This window comes from Cyprinus carpio, chromosome A11, assembly GCF_018340385.1.
Source record: "Cyprinus carpio isolate SPL01 chromosome A11, ASM1834038v1, whole genome shotgun sequence".
Lineage (NCBI taxonomy): Eukaryota > Metazoa > Chordata > Actinopteri > Cypriniformes > Cyprinidae > Cyprinus > Cyprinus carpio.
This window is the reverse complement of record NC_056582.1, coordinates 12547795-12565779: the sequence shown is the minus strand read 5'-3', so window position 1 is coordinate 12565779 and position 17985 is coordinate 12547795. Positions and strand designations below refer to the sequence as shown.

Genomic DNA, 17985 nt, shown 5'->3' with positions numbered 1-17985 from the left:
ACCTTGAGAAAGTAAAGTTTGTGGCAGGCATCGTCGCTGGCTTCGCACCGGCTTGTAGAGTGGAGTAATGGTTGACTCTTGTTTTTCTAACAGCCAAAGAATTTCCATTCCACTCATGCCCAGAGCAAGTCTGGCCTGAGGCCTCGGTAAACAAGACTAGACTAGGAAATGCAATCTACTAGTGTTGATGAGATTGTTTTTCTTTTTTAGACATCTTTCTTTGTCTGTTTCACTCACTCTCCTCCACTCTCCATGAAGTATAACATGAGCGATTCTGAGGCGGGCCTTAGAAACCTTGAAGTAGGTTAATCTCTCTTCCCCTCTGGTACAGTTCCAGTACAGAACTGGGCTTTATGGGAGGAATTTCACGCTGCTGGGTGTACTCTCCTTTGGTCCATTCCTGACAAAACTTACCGGGCAAGAAGAGCCACCCTCCGTCTCCCAGATGTTTTCATTGGAGCTTTGGTGGAATGCCCTGAACCTGTGCCATCAAATGGTGAACTGATCTTTTTAGATGCAAACTGGCAGCTTAACGTGATAGTTCACCCAAATATTTAAATACCTAGTTGATACGGTTCTCAAGTTCAGTTCATTAATTCATTCATTTGGTTGCAAAGGTTAACATATTACAAGAAGTGAAGTGTTTTTGGGGCAGGGGTGTTCAATCCTGCTTCTGTGAGGCTGTGATTAGCAGTTTCATATGGGTTTAATTAGAACCGGAGATAAGGTTGTGTTCAAGTCTTACTGGAAAGTTGTGAAGTCGTACTTACGACTTTAGGTATGTTCAAATCACTTTTATCAGAGAAATCTAGGAATACACCTTTTCTACCAAAAATACATTTACAAAGTAATGAATACAAATGTGCATCAGGTGTGTTTTGCTTTTTTTATGATTGTTTTTTATTTATGAAGGTGCTGCAAACTAAATACATATAGGCTATTCTATCATTATAATTCTATTGTATTTTGTAGTTGGCACTTGGCTAGTAAACAGGGAAAAAACTATTCATAAATTTCAACAAATTTACTGTTCAGAAGCTCTGAGTTTGAAGAAAGACACACATTTCCCAATCGTAGCTATGACTTTGTGGGGACATTAATGTGCACTTAAACTTATCACATTCCTGACGTGACTTAAAGGCATTATAAACTCTGCAGGGCAGTGTCCCTCCAGGAGCAGGTTTGGACAACCCCCGTTTCTAGATGGTTGTTTGGGCATTCTGGGTAGTTGCTAGATGGTCGTTTTCTGGTCCATGTCAAGACCCAGACTCTTTTTTGTGATATTGGTCTATAAAAATGGCTGTAGATATTTAGTGTGCTGTAAATTGGTGGGATCATTCTTTGCCATTTTAGCATAAGACTGGTCAAACAAACTCCTCACTATAAGCCTGAGCAAAAATCATAGTACTAGCTTTAGCAAAACCTATAAAGATTTAGATCAAATGCCAACTGTAAACTACAAGATACTCTTGGATTTACTTTGTAACTGGTCTATGTACCTTCCTTTGTTTCCACCATCTTATTTTTTTGTTTGGTTTGGTTTGTATTATTCCTTATCTAAAGGATTTTCAAGAGACAGAATCCTGTTAAATGTGTGTACGTGTGTGAACTATCCTTGTTTTGTACGGATGAGTAGGTGACAACAGTTTTTCCACCCCATCAGCTCTCTTGGAGTAACGTCAGCTGTGTAGATGGAGCCTTTTCCCAATAGTCTCTCCTGAAGGAAAACCCACGCTGTTTCCTGATTCACACTGAAATAGGCTAGCCGAGGAGGAGGAATTATGGGTCGCCCCTCGCCCTCATAAAGCAATTATCTCCTTTTAAATGTTTAAATGATTAATCAAGGGAGTTCAAGAGGTTTTGATTTTCAATCTCATCCTTCATGTACGAGGTGGTTTCCACAGTAACGGGTTTGGTTATGGAAATAGGGGAGAGAATGAAGGCTATGATAATGTTCTGTCAGCTTGAGTTTATTTTTTGAGCCTGATGTCACACACACACACACACACACACACACACACGCACACACAAACAGTCACGTTTATTTTATTTTTTGCGCACACACACACACACACACACACACACACACACGCACACACAAACAGCATCACACACTTCCTCCTCCTTTTGTTCCACCAAGGAGATGTTTATTTTGTCCTGACAGCTGCTCTCTAATGGGAGCATGTCCCTTTTTATCTCTTCATTCTGATGTTCATTGGTGTAGTCGGTACTGGTGTGTCAGTAGTATGGTGGAAATAATTTTCCAACTCACCCTTCAACATTCTTCTTCCTGACTTTGTTTCATCCTCAAACTGATGTCATTATGTCTCTTCAAAGTTTTATGTTGAAACAGAAACCAGGCATGGGATAGTATATATTTTATTTAGTAGGTTTTGTTTTGCATTGCTGCTTTTTGTTTTTAGTTGGAATTAGGGGTTTTGAAGGTAGAAGTGGTTATTGATATTGTTTATTCATTTTGTTTCGTCACAAGATTCAGTTGAACCCATTGCAAAATCTTCTTTGGAAAGTCTTTCACCCTCGCTTGAATTTCCTGACTGATTCCACATGGACTGGATTTTGCCCACTAAAACTTGTAGCTCAGTGGCAAATGTGACCATACCTGTAAATTATACAGGGCAGAGTTTCAGATTAATTTAAACCAATTTATCATCATTTATCATCTTCAGCTATTCATTAAATGAACCAGCTTGTTAGAGTCTTTTGTTTCCGGAATTGGGTGCCACTGGTTGGCACTGTATGTTTTTGATTCACTAAAAGAACTGGTTCATAAGAGTCATTTGTTTTTCGTTCAGCCTACAAAGGTCATTTTGTATACATTTTGTTTTTGCACGCAGCCTGTTAAGACATATCAGTTAACTTTCCCATTTTTTCGCTGTAATTACAAGTTTTTAAACTCACTTTCACAACTAAAAAATACTCCAATTTTGATGTCATTGGGTCTTAAAGGGTAGGCAAATTCAGTATGCAATTATACATTTTGTTTTTGCACGCAGCAATTTAGTCTTAGTCTTAGTCCTGTGACAAATATAACTTTTAGTTTTTATTCTATTTATCAAGTTGTCCTGTTTCAGTTTTAGTCAAATTTTAGTCGACTAAACGTCTAAGAATTTTAGTCTAGTTTTAGTCAGTGGAAACTTACACATTTTCGTCATATTTTTGTTTTTTTTTTAGTAAAATTTTAGTCGTTTAGAAGTGTAAGTGTTTTGTTCTATGCTGCGAATATGGGCGGGAGCAGGTGTCTCCTCAGTTATCACAACATTAATGTGCTTGTACTGTGTCTACGGCGTCGAAAGCGTTTTATTATGTTTTACTCTCTGTCTGTCTCTCTCTCTTATATAAATACATACACACTAAGCAATAAAAAATTATAAAATGTGTCCTCATTCAAATGTACCATACGGCGTCGAAAGCGTTTTATTATGTTTTACTCGCAGGTTTTTTTTTTTTAATAATCTTTTAAAGATGTATTATATAAAATAGGACACTGCGCTACGGATTAAATTAGCGCTTCCTTAATTTTTGAATTTCTGTACAGAGGTCACGCAGTGACGTATCGATTTTCTAATGGTCCCACGTCTTCACGTGATGCGAATTCGCAGGTCAGAGTTCACCAAACTTGAACTTTGGAACGCAGCGAGATGCGAAATTTTTCGCATGAGCTTGCGTTTCCGGTCTGACGCATTCGCATGCGTATGAATGGAAGTCAATGGAACGAAAAGTGCAGTGTGACCGCCCCTTTACTCTATAATGGTAAAATATATTCTTTTGCTAAATTTGAATTGCAATGATTGTTGTCATTTGGTAAATGTATTTTTACATTTCATCAGAAGTTGCTCTTTCACCAATAAGCACAAATCAATAGAATATTAACTCTTATGCATGGCTTGTTTTACCTCATCTAACATTAGTGTACAGATTTATAGCAGGATATCAATTAGAGGCTAAATAAACACCAAAGACTTGATATGTGTACTCGCCCTGTCTACCTTATGAAAACTGGTGTAATACAAATGTCTTGTTATATTTCCCGGAACCACCATCACAAATAATGCAGTCGAGATTTATGACAGAACACAGACTGGCTGAATGACACTTTCATTTAAACAGAATACCTCAAACGGAGATCGCTGAACTCCAGCTTACTTGTACAGTACTGTATGTCAGTGTTTTCAGATCACGGCGTCTCCGCAGGGGGAGCATATGTGAATGGTTGCCAGATTGTATAAAGCAAAAAGCTGGGCAGAGTTACGTACATATCTGTTTAACAGAAAAGCTCTGATTGGGGGATTTGAGGTCTTGATATCTGGCAACCGCAAACATGAACACTCGCATAATAGAGTCTTGTTGAATGGGGTCGACCAATATATCGCCACGGCTGATATATCGGCCGATATTTGGCATTTTTTAAATATTGGCATCTGCCGATAAGTTTTTCTGCTTGGCCGATGTTTTCGAAGCGGGAATTTTATTTTGACAGTGCGTCAGACTTTTATTTTGACGCCGTTGAGAACGGCAGTGCCTGACCGCACAGTGCTCACATTTTCCCTCTTGTTCGCTGTCATCATTAACAGTTCTGTCTAACACGGATAGAAGTCTGTTTATCGTTTAATGACCTTATTATAGTCTCGTCATCAACTCGTTTTCATCAGGGTAAAAAAACTTTTTTTAATGCAAAATCTGGCTAATTACAGTAGTTCTTCTTTCCCTCCTAGCGTTTTCTCTACCTCTCCTGAAACTGTATCTTCCCCCCCCCCCCATTTCCTGTTTCCTCCTTCATTCAATGAAAAATGCATCTTTCATTTAAGGATTAGGTTTGGCATGTCTGGAACTAATAGTGTCCACCCTGCTGAAATATCTCATAAAATGATGAACAGACCAAAGTGGGGACCCAAAGAACCATACCGCATGTGACTAAAAGTGCTTTTCTTTAATGTTCCCTGTAATTCGGGCTCTCAGTTGGCCTCAAACTGTAGCTCAGGTGCTCAGGTGCAGGGCCTCATCCCAGCCAGCTGTTCTTCCCATTCTCCCAAGAGTCTTAGACCAATTCCTCTTGCATTGTGGAGCTCTGTCTCTCTATAGCCGGCTGCACAAACTGACTTCCTGTCAGCTCCCTTCTGCTTCCTGTTTGCTCTGATGAATGGATGGTTTCCTTCAAGCTGCCTTTGGTGACGCAAGTAGTGTACGCCATCAAACCCGCCTCCTGGAAACAACCAGTCCCTTTCAGATTTGGTTTTTTTTTATTGTATCCCATAAAATGTTACGAAGACAATAGCTCAGCTCAGAGTTGCACAATGCTCTTTTTCACAAACGCACAAGTGCGTGAATCTTCCTTGTCTTCTCACACACCAGCTGTGACGCAAAATGCTACTTGTTCATGTACTTTATATTGAAATTGTACATCTAAATAATTGAAAATGATCTATTTTATATGTTGATTAAGTGTATTAATTCTTAAAGCAACTATATTTAGAGTTGTATGAAAATAAAGTGATCTATGACATTTGGGTGAGGTTGCAACATCCTGTGCGTATCATTTCTTAATCATTTAGTTGATGATTTGGATGCTTTTTTGCATGTTTTTTGGAGATATTTTGTTAATGTGGTATTTAAGTGGTAGTTAAGTGTATGTTATGATTTTGTCATCATTTTGTTGTTCTGATGTTTTTCTTGCTTTTTTATTTGTTTCACAAAATAATATATTTTGAAGAATGAAGAATTTTAACTATTTTTGTTGATGCAATTTAAAGTATAGGACCCCATTGACTTTCATTGTATGGACAAAAAAAAAAAACATCAGCAACGACACAAGTAAATAACATCACAATTTCTAAAACCCAACCACTAATGAAAATTGCTAACAAACCTCTTAATTAAATATGCTTTCTTTCAGATCTTGATTGAAACTTGAGATATTTGTTATTCGCTGTGATGTGAAAGGCGAAGCACAAGAGAAGGGGTGTATTTAGGTGTCTTTAATTTACGATTTTCTCAATGCGTCAGAGTGTTTGCCTGCCGGTGAATACCTTAGACATCTACTTACTAACCGTGTGAGGATGACTAATCTCAAAACAACAGGCTTCCTGAGCTGTTTGTGTTGGTTTCAGACACTTTAACCCATCTTGTTCTCTCTGTTAATGCCGTCCTCGAGCTCAGTGAGGTTTCAGAGTGGCACTATGAACACTAATCTCATCAGCTTAGTCATCATGGCACCCCAGCGTTCACAAACTTTGAGCATGGCCTCTGTTTTTGAGGACAGCAGTCTTGCCGCTTACCTCCTGGTGATTTCTATCTCCTTGCTTTTAAAGCTCTGGCGACAAGCCTGGAGTTTGGAGCCCTTAGCCAGGGTTTGTAATGAGATATGACAGATTTGGGGTGGGGTTTTTAGGGGAGCCGGCTGAGATGCTCTCAGGGAAATGAGCAGAGTGACAGCTGGGATGAAGAGGGGAGGAGGAATGATTTGGCCTTGAAGAGACGGCAACATTACAGACCCCTGATACGCGGTTACACTGTAGTTCTTCGAAATTTAATTGAGATTATTTGTGTAGTGTTTTTCAGAATACATGAGTCTGTAACATGGCACTCATTTCTGTTGTCCAGATTTACATTATAATTGTATTTTTAAACTCATTAAAATGCAATTTATGCATGTAGTGAATTGAATAACACTTATCCTGTGATAAGTGTGTTTTTAATGGCATGTAATTGTCTGTTACTAATTTTTAGCTTTTTTTATGGCCTACGATTGAAAATAGTTGTTGATATATTATATATTTTATATATTTGGCAAAAAGGTGAGTGTGGTACAACTGACCTAATATAAAACTTAGGGAAAAAAATCCACAGAAAAAAAATTACGTTGTTTGGCATTATGTATATATTGTTGCTTCAATATATATAATGCCAAACAACGTAATTTTTTTTCTGTGGATTTTTTTCAAAAATAAATAAATAATTGCCCTAATATCTGATATAATTTGACATATTATGACAAGACAAATGTCATGTGGTATGACTCTCCAAACAATTAATATTTATGAATTATTAAAATGATAAAAAGTACTTTTTTATCTTAAAGTATATTAAAAGTATTCAAGATGTTCAAAAAATATATATATTTATTATTATTATTATTATTATTTCTATTTTCATTGTAATTTAGTCCTATTGTTTTTTTGTGTTTTCTCTTATTTGTCATTGATGTCATGCAACATGCAGTGCTTGTCTCTCAGAGATTATCTTTCAGTCCTTTTTCCAGTGCCAGCTTGTTGGTCAATCTGTTTTGCTCACTCCAGTCCTTCCTTTTAGTTCGAGGCAGTAGAATCAATAATGCATGGCTGTGTAATAACCTGACTGAGCAGATATCTCAGCAGGTAGCGGTGATGATTGTTGTTTGGGGACCAGCAGGTATTACTCAACACTATGTTTGGTTCTGTCCTATAATGAAGGTCCCAGCCAGCGTTTGGTTCTGTCCTATAATGAAGGTCCCAGCCAGCGCTTTGCAACGTGCTTTTGTGCAAATAGATTTATCAGAAGATTTTAAGAGTCGTAAAGGAGGTAGCAGGTTGTAGTGAGAAACAACAGACAACACAAGTTAGACGCAAACTGGTATGTAATTAGATTTTCAGTGAGAATTATAATCAGGTTAAATAAAATATCAGGCAATGATACAAATCTCAAGCATGAAAATCCCCTCTTGAGAGTGCACTCTTTTTTTTTTTTTTTTTTTTTTTTACCCCAGGAAACAGAAAGTAATGTACAGACTGGTAAATGAAATGACAAAAAGAAATAAAATAAAATAAACAAAAATACTCAATAAAGGAGTGGTGTATTTTTTCTCTTTTAAAACACTTTTCTCAAAATATCACATATCAATTTCAATCAACTTATGGCTATGGGTAACCATACACCAAGAGTGTTCAATGCTCTTCAAAGCACGGATCAATTTCCTGTCAATCCCTGTATTTGTCAATCTCAAAAAAAAAAAAAAAAGTATTCAATAGTCTCTAATAGGAATTGTCTTGCTTAAAGCAAGACTGGAGAATGAAAGAAAGGATATTGTCCTCTTCTTTATGAATTGTAGTCTTTTCCTCTCTGTAGCAGATTCGGGTGGCTCGCCATCAAACGTGAATTTCACAGGATATCGCAGAAGATCACAATCCAGAACCAAGGAAAAAAAAATAGAAATACAAGAAGAAAGAAAAAAAAAAAAAAGAAAAGGGACAAAAAAAAAAACCTGGCCTCTAGAACAATCCTATCTGTCTTCCTCACACAGGCGCATGTGACCACCAATAATGGCGCCGGTGAACTCTATATTTAGCATCTTTTACTTTCACCCAAGCACGTCTCACAGGCACGCGTCGGCCAGCAATGGCGTTGGTGAAAGATGAATACCCACGCGATTCACTATAAGCCTGGAGTGAAATGTGACTCAACAACATTCACTCGGCTTCTCCATACGCTGCACGGTATGAAATTAATCAAATTAACGGTTTTCTACTTTTCTTCAACTATATACTTCTAGTTTTGATCGCAGAGATCGACTCGCGTCTTCTCTCCTCTATGCTCAGCTCTCTTCTCGTTACGCAGGCGCGTCCAACCACACACACACAGCGCGTGATGACGGAGCTCGTTCATTGGTCAATCACAAATCAAATAATAATAACTTAAAACGTCAACTGTTTGAGTTAAATCATTTTTTTTTTTAACACATCACTTTTCAACTTTTATTAAGGGAAAATCATATAACTAAATTGTGTAAATAAAATAATTAACTTCATTTAACCTGTGTTACATTCTCCCCTCCTAAATTCATGCAAGTCCCTTTGCATGTTCTGCTCGGCTGACTGGTGACCACACCGTGTAAACCATTAGGTAGCAAGGGAAGGACATTCAGGTTTTCATCTCCACCAAGAGATTGAACAAAAGCCGAATTCAGACCTTGGAACAAAGATTGGACCACATATATTAATGGGTTTCCTGGCTGAAAATAAGTAAGTCGCTCTGGTTTCTCCCTCTGTCTGACAGAACGTCTCGGTAAAGTGTCTCTCTCTTCTTCTGATTGTTGTTCTGCTCTTTCAGGAACATCTGAACTTTCGACAACACTGGTCACTTCAACTTCATCAACGGAATTACCCATTACAGCTTCAACTTGGTCCTTATCAGTTAAGTTACTTTGCTCAAGGTCACCGGAAACATTAAGAGGTAAGTGTTCACCAGGTTTTTCGATTGGTAAGGCTTCAATAAGTAAATTATCACTCTGGTCGCCCTGCAGGATAACGCCAGTGGGGGAAGTTTGTTCAGCCGAGTTATCAGCAAAATCAGCGTTCAATGTCTCTCCTTCCGTCCCGATATCATGAACTGTAGAGAAACGTACTGTCTCTATTTTTGGAGTATGACTGTACTCGCAATATGAAGTTCCTTCTTCGGAATCAGAAACGGAAACGTCATCAATTAACGGAACTTTAGGATTCTGTCGTGTTCGAGGTTTTGAGATGGATTCGTGTAGAGTGGGTTGTTCAACTTCGGAAGACGGTAAAAACCCACACGGGAGCAACAGATCTCTGTGAAGAGTACGCAGAGGGCCGTCCTTTCTCTCTGGACGAACAGTGTAGACTGGCAATTCAGCTGCCTGACTCACCACAACATACACCTCAGACTCCCACTTGTCTGCTAACTTGTGCTTCCCGCGTAACCTAACGTTCCTCACCAATACTCGGTCATCAATCTCCAAAGAGCAATGAGTTACGGATTTGTCAAACCTAGCTTTGTTTCTTTCTACTGCACTTTTTGACATACCACGTGACGCAAGCAAATAACTTTCTTTCAGGTTGGTTTTTAGATGATTTACATACTCCGAATGAGACTGTCGCGGACCATCTTGATACGGCAACCCAAAAGCAAGGTCAACGGGTAACCTGGGTTGACGCCCAAACATCAATTCGTAGGGAGTAAACCCAGTGACCTCATGTTTCGTGCAATTGTACGCATGAGCTAAGGGTTTTACGAAATCCTTCCAACGAACCTTGTCTTTTTCTTCTAAGGTACCCAACATACTGAGCAATGTCCTATTAAAACGTTCGACAGGATTTCCCCTGGGATGATAAGGGGTTGTTCGGGTTTTCTTAATACCTGCCATTTCACAAAGCTCCTTGATGGTGCGTGATTCAAAATCTGGGCCCTGGTCGCTATGCAGACGCTCGGGGAACCCATAGTGCACAACAAAATTCTCCCAAAGACATTTTGCTACTGTTCTTGCCTTTTGGTTGGGTGTGGGGACGGCCACAGCATATTTGGTAAAGAAATCAGTGATTACCAAAATGTCTCTCGTGTTACTTTTGTCTGGCTCTAATGAGAGAAAATCCATACAGACTAACTCTAAAGGTCTTGTGGCTTGGATATTAACTAACGGTGCAGCTTTTTGAGGCAATGATTTCCTCCTCACACAATGACCGCATGTCCTGATCTTTTGTTCTACCTCCGCAGCCATCTTCGGCCAATAGAACCGAGACCTTACCAAATCTAGAGTTCTCTCCACCCCCATATGACCCATACTGTCATGCAAACTGGTCAATACAGAGGGCCTCAGTTTCTCAGGTAGCACGAGTTGGTAAGTAATGAATTCCTCTACCTGTCGTTTCCGGTAAAGCACCCCACCTTTTAACTCAAGACGGTTCCACTCTCTTAGAAAGAAAGGAAGATCTGGGAGCTCCTTCCTGACTGTTGGTGGAGGCTTCTCCCCAGACTCTAAGAAAAGATACTACTTCCCGAATGACTGGATCTGCCCTTTGCTCATCACAGAGGTTCCCTGACAGGTAAGATACAACAGGTAACCCCTCAAAATCACCTTCTTGTTCGTAACTATCAGGTACAGCATCAGGGTAAAGTGCAAGAGATTCAACAAACGCAGCACCACACCCAACGTCTGTTGGCTGTCTGACCAGATGCTTCTCACATATAGCCTGAACTACGTCAGTTGCGGTGTCACAAGAATCTGCAGCTTCCGTGAGATGATTCTGCATAAACTGCTGAATTCGTTCATACTCTTTCTGAGATACCGGATTTTCGGGCAACTGTTCCTGCGGTCGCCTTGATAAACCATCAGCATCAGCATTTAGCTTGCCTGCTCTGTACTGTAATTTAAATGAAAAAGTGGAAAGGGCAGCAAGCCACCGGTAGCTAGTCGCATCTAGTCTCGCCGTGGTTAAAACATAAGTTAGAGGGTTGCTGTCTGTAATGACGGTAAACTGGCTACCATACAAATAGTCTCTAAACTTTTCAGTTACTGCCCATTTAAGGGCAAGAAACTCAAGCTTGTGCGCAGGGTAATTGGACTCACTGCGGGACAACCCTCTACTTGCATATGCAATAACTCGCATCCTCCCTTCCTGTTCCTGATACAGGGCTGCTCCTAAACCCTTGGTGCTGGCATCTGTATGTAGGAAGTAGGTAAGTTTAGGGTTAGCAAAGCCCAACACAGGCGCAGTAGTTAGCTTCTCAATAACAGACCGAACGCTTCCTCGCAAAGTGGTGTCCAACGGTCTCCGAACGACTCTTTTGGGTTATGGTATGGACCCTTACTCTCACTCTGTTTACCACTTTTCCTAGTCGGCGGATACCCTACAGTCAAGTCGGTGAGTGGTTTCACGACCCTAGAGTAATCCTTAATAAATCGGCGGTAATACCCCGAAAAGCCCAAAAACGACCTTAACTCTCTAAGGTTTGTGGGACTCGGCCAGGTTTTTAAGGTTTGCACTTTCTCTGGATCGGTCTCTACTCCACGCTCTGATACTATGTGCCCTAAATAACGAACGGACGTCTGAAAAAATTTGCACTTTTCAAGGGCAAGTTTTAGCCCATACTCTCTGAGCCGAGAAAGAACTTTTAACAGCCGTCTTTCATGGTCTTCCAAAGTTTCAGAAAATATGATCAGATCGTCTAGGAAGACAAGTACTTCTCTGAGATTGATATCCTCCATACACTTCTCCATCAACCTCTGAAAAGTACTTGGGGCGTTAGTGACCCCCTGAGGCATTCGGTTAAACTCCCAAAACCCCAGGGGACAGACAAAGGCGGTTTTAGGTTTGTCTGCTTCTTCCACCTCTATCTGGTAATACCCAGATTTCAGATCAAGTACAGAAAACCATTTTGACCCAGTTAAGGCGGAAAACGTCTCCTCGAGATTGGGTAATGCATAGGCGTCTTTCACGGTCTGGAGATTTAACTTCCTGTAGTCGATGCACAAACGTACATCTCCATTTTTCTTTCGCACCACTACAATAGGCGAAGAAAAAGGGGATTCAGACTCGCGAATAACATTGCTTGCGAGAAGGTCACGCAGATGTCTGCGGACGGCTTCCAGATCTTGTGGATGGATCGGTCGCGCCCTATGTTTAAAGGGAGTTTCATCGTGCAGATGTATACGATGTTTCACCTTTTGAGTATGCCCAAAATCTAAATCGTGTTGGCTGAAAACGTCAGGCATTTCTCTGAGTTTTGCTGAAATGCGTTCCCGCCATTCTGGTGGCAGTGGGGACTCACCAAAATTCAAGGCGAAATTGGACTCCTGAGTAGGTAAACGCTCACTAACAGGCGAAACACTCGGCTGGGGAAGCACGGATTCAACCACATGCAGTTCTGCTATTATGCATTTTGGGGGAATGGCTATATCGTGCTCCGTTTCATTTTTTAGTACCACAGGTAACCAGACAGACTGACTACTAGAAATGGTAAGTAAACAGCGCTTCACAAACACACCACCAGGTAAGGAGGAATCAGACGGGTGTTCTACCACTACACACTTATCTATCCAAACAGGTACCGCAACAGAGCCTTTCACTACGACAGTTTGACCAGCGGGCATGACCTCCGGTACATTGCCTCTTAATCTCACATGACCCAGAACACCACTCGTGTTCTGCTTTCGCCTTGTTTCAAGGGTTTTCAAAACCACTCTATACCCAAATAGAGATGGCTGGTGCGGTGGGGATTCTGCAAGTAACTGCTGCTCATAAAGGATATCGAGAGTGTTTGTACCAATTAAGACCAAAGGCTGAGTGTGAGACTTTACATCTGGAACTACTAAAGCTACTGTGGCCACTTCAATAGTCGCACCCAAAAACTCTTCAGGGAAAGTTATGTCTACCTTTATGTAACCTTCGTACGGGACAGAAAAAACCATTTGCGCCTTCCACCTCCAATATATCGCCAAGAGGGTTAATCGGGTACTCTGAGAGGTGTTGTTCGTAAAAAGACTTAGGGCACAGTTGTGACCTGTGATCCAGTGTCTAGTAAACAATGACATTTCTTACCAGCTATGCTGACTTCGGCAATACATCTAGCACCGACTAAGCCCTTAGGTAGATTTGCACTCTGCTTCCTAGGAGTTTTGGCATTTCTTGAAGACACGATTTACAATGGGACCACTCGATTTAAGCTCAGTTCCTGTATGTCCCGCGACAGGAACAGCCTCTAGTTTATATCTGAGCTAGTAGAGGAATTCTGTGACTCCCACTGTAACTGTTTCTCCCTTAACAGCCTACGTTTAGTAGCGACAAGCTCCGGGTTTGGCTCAGAACTACAGGTAGATGCAATGTGGCCATCCTCACCACATGTGAAACAGTACCACGGTCTAGGTCTATCAGTTGGCTTCTTATTGACCGGAACTACACTCGCAGCAGCCCCTGACTTCCTTTGGTCAGGTGGTGCAGGCCTTTTAACTACTTCTTGCGACGGAGCTCTCTTTGGATGTTTTGGTCGGACTGCAAGATTAGCTAACTGACTCTGCAACTTGACAATCTGCTTCTTTAACTCGCGCGTTTCAGTTTCAAGAGGACTCACACTAGGAGCTTCATCTTGTTCTAACTCAGCAGAAATCCACGCTTTCTGAGAGTGCATAAACGCTCTCTGCTTAGAAGACCCAAGGTGTTGCTTCATTCGAGTTGCTTTCGCAGTATGTCTATCCTCCTCTGTACGAAGCATAAGGAGAAGCTGTGCAAAGGAAGGAGGGTTGTTTCGCTTTTGCTCTAGTCGTAGTTCTGCAATTAAGTCATTGTCCCAGCAGCCCCTGCAAAACTGCTTTAGGAGATGCCTATCTGCCTCTGCTGGGACAATACCATCTCTTTTGACAGTTGCACTTAAAGCTGACTGTAACCTGTACAGATAAGTAGATGGCCTTTCACCTGCATCCTGCAACGTGTTCATGAATTTCGCTAACAATTCGTCCCCGTCCTCCACAGCCCCAAAAGCGGAGTCCAACAGCTGGAGGTAAGCAGAAGGAGGAGATTCGGGATTCAAATGCTTTATAACATCCGCCGCAGGTGGCAAGAGACTGTCTAGTATTCGCCTAGACGCATGCAAATCGGACAAAGAGGGATCTTTTAAAATGAATTCAACACTAGAAACGCCAAATGTCGTAATCTACCTCGTTTCCAGGCCTGGGGCATTTTCCTGAAAACACTCTAAGCCTGGGCTGTATCTGTCCTTGAGCAACCACTTCACTGCTCCGCACAACATGTTCAACTACTAGTCTTTGGACCTCAGGCGGGTTGAGAATTTTGGAAGATGTGCGAAGGGTCGGCTCAATCAAATTGATAGGAGTAGGTTGGGACGGTACGTCATCTATCTGACTTGGCGGATTACGAATTGGATCGAAATTCCCATCCGGAGATGCCCAATACGGTTTCTCACAGGTATTTTCACCAGTACTACCAGAAACAGCAGGCTCTGGTGGGAGGTCAGCACTCACTTGCGACAGCATTTCACTCAGTATAGACTCAAAGTTGTTTCCGCTCAGTTTTGCTATTTCTCTTAATCGGTCCAGGTAGGATTTTGTTATGCTACTACCCAGTTGCTGTGTAAACACACTGGCTAACGCTCTCACATGGTACTTAACACTGGGTTCGCTTGACAGCTGGTGAGTATACGGCAATTTTTGTTCAAGTGTTTGCAATGCTTGATTACTGTTGTACTCAATGATCACGTTTTGGTAGAACTCGGATTCTTTGTCGTCGATGCGCACGGTTTTAGCAAACGACCCGTAACGTTTCAGAGCATCTAACAATTCTTCATCACTCTCAGTGTCAGTTTAAACCACTGATTATTACGGAGTTTGGGATAATAATCCCCTCAGCTTCAATAATCTCCATTATAGGTGCTTGTTTGAGAGCAAAAAAAAAAAAAAAAGACCTAAAATGTTCCTGTTTAATGTGCAGCTGTTAGTTCTCAGCAACAGCGCCACCTCCTGGCTGGCTCGCCAAAGTTTATGTAACAGGTGTTTAAAGAAGAATTTAACAATTAATTAATTAAATGAATTGCTGTTTGTGCAAATAGATTTATCAGAAGATTTTAAGAGTCGTAAAGGAGGTAGCAGGTTGTAGTGAGAAACAACAGACAACACAAGTTAGACGCAAACTGGTATGTAATTAGATTTTCAGTGAGAATTATAATCAGGTTAAATAAAATATCAGGCAATGATACAAATCTCAAGCATGAAAATCCCCTCTTGAGAGTGCACTCTTTTTTTTTTTTTTTTTTTTTTACCCCAGGAAACAGAAAAGTAATGTACAGACTGGTAAATGAAATGACAAAAAGAAATAAAATAAAATAAACAAAAATACTCAATAAAGGAGTGGTGTCTTTTTTTCTCTTTTAAAACACACTTTTTCTCAAAATATCACATATCAATTTCAATCAACTTATGGCTACGGGTAACCATACACCAAGAGTGTTCAATGCTCTTCAAAGCACGGATCAATTTCCTGTCAATCCCTGTATTTGTCAATCTCAAAAAAAAAAAGTATTCAATAGTCTCTAATAGGAATTGTCTTGCTTAAAGCAAGACTGGAGAATGAAAGAAAGGATATTGTCCTCTTCTTTATGAATTGTAGTCTTTTCCTCTCTGTAGCAGATTCGGTGGCTCGGTGGCTCGCCATCAAACGTGAATTTCACAGGATATCGCAGAAGATCACAATCCAGAACCAAGGAAAAAAAATAGAAATACAAGAAGAAGAAAAAAAAAAAAAAAAAAAAAAGGGGACAAAAAAAAACCTGGCCTCTAGAACAATCCTATCTGTCTTCCTCACACAGGCGCATGTGACCAATAATGGCGCCGGTGAACTCTATATTTAGCATCTTTTACTTTCACCCAAGCACGTCTCACAGGCACGCGTCGGCCAGCAATGGCGTTGGTGAACGATGAATACCCACGCGATTCACTATAAACCTGGAGTGAAATGTGACTCAACAACATTCACTCGGCTTCTCCATACGCTGCACGGTATGAAGTTAATCAAATTAACGGTTTTCTACCTTTTCTTCAACTATATACTTCTAGTTTTGATCGCAGAGATCGACTCGCGTCTTCTCTCCTCTATGCTCAGCTCTCTTCTCGTTACGCAGGCGCGTCCAACCACACACAAACAGCGCGTGATGACGGAGCTCGTTCATTGGTCAATCACAAATCAAATAATAATAACTTAAAACGTCAACTGTTTGAGTTAAATCATTTTTTTTTTTTTTTTTTTTAAAACACATCACTTTTTCAACTTTTATTAAGGGAAAATCATATAACTAAATTGTGTAAATAAAATAATTAACTTCATTTAACCTGTGTTACACATTGTGTAGCCAGCGCTTGCCAGCGCTTTGCAACGTGAAGACTGCCGTGTAGTAGGGCTGGTGATGGCGAAGCAGGTGATGGCGATTTAGCGGTAATCAAGGAACCAGATTTACTGACTAGATGCGCATGATCATATCGTTAGATATATCGCCCAGCCCTACAGTTGTGTTGCAAAGACTGATCATTATACAATGTTAGTTCAGCAAATGCACACTCAAGGAGGCAGGGATCACTACTTCAAGATCATTTAATCTTTTGTGTCACCTTAATGTTTATGACATGCTCAACTCATGCTCATTCAAACAGGCCATTTAAATCAAGGTCAGTCACCCTTGTTTGTTGATTCAGAAGAAAAAAATAGGTGCTCTTTCTTCAAAAAAAAAAAAAAAAAAATTAAATGAAGTAGTTGAGGCAAGAGTTGCTTTTTTGTGGCAGCTGCAGAAGTGAAACCTCTGCTTCCTCTTGTGTAGAATGTACTTATGTTGAATGTATGTGCTAATATTTATATGCTTCTACCTTAAATGTCTAAAATTATTATTATTATTTTTTTTAATCATTCATATCCATTTTAATGGCATAGACAGGTTTGTTATATCCACAGTATTGTGACTATCCAAGTATGTTTCTGGCCTAAGGACTGATTGAATGTTTTTAAGAGGCACACTATACTTGGAAAAACTTTTTATTAATTAATAATTCATAGTGTTCAACAAAAATAGTTCAGTTCAGTCAGCCTGTGGAGGTGGATATGGAGCTAAAGAGAGTTTTTAAGTATCATTTTATTTTCGGTTCTTCAGGGATTTCTGTAACTGTGTGTATGTGTTTGTTTTTTCCACTCAGGCTGTTTTAAAGGATTTTCCCGAACAGCAGGATGGCCAGAGAATTGGTAGCACAGTGTTTCTCAGACTTAGGAAACATTTTATGAGCACTTGAGACAAATGCAGAACATCTGACTTGAGTTTCCCTGTGAGTGTGGTTAGATTACACTCTTCCTGCTGTTGATGACAGTGATGGCGTTTACTGCTCTTCTCAAATCTCGAGATAAAGAGGAGTGAAGATCACTTAAAGTACATTTCAACTGATCCTGAGTTAATCAGTTGTCGCGCTTGTTCTAACTTGTATTGCATTTGGCACAAGCTGTTCAGGTTATACTTAACATTACTGTTTTACTTTTCCAGCAGAGACTTGCTTAATGTGCTGTCATTAGATCTATGCCTCAGTTTCTTTCCCTAGTGGCTTCATGCCCTTCACCGAACCAGTCAAGGGCTGAAGCTTTTCACATATACATGAATGAACACATATTCAGCCACAAGAGCATCAGTATCACACCACCACTGTGATCTAGACAC

At 40.4% G+C, this 17985-nt stretch overlaps 1 protein-coding gene across 3 annotated transcripts in view; it reads left to right on the top strand.

Annotated features, from left to right (window-relative positions):
* Positions 1-17985, top strand: part of LOC109083865 (SLIT-ROBO Rho GTPase-activating protein 2-like) — a 100261-nt gene that overhangs the window by 32718 nt on the left and 49558 nt on the right. The gene's annotated exons all lie outside the window — the stretch shown is intronic.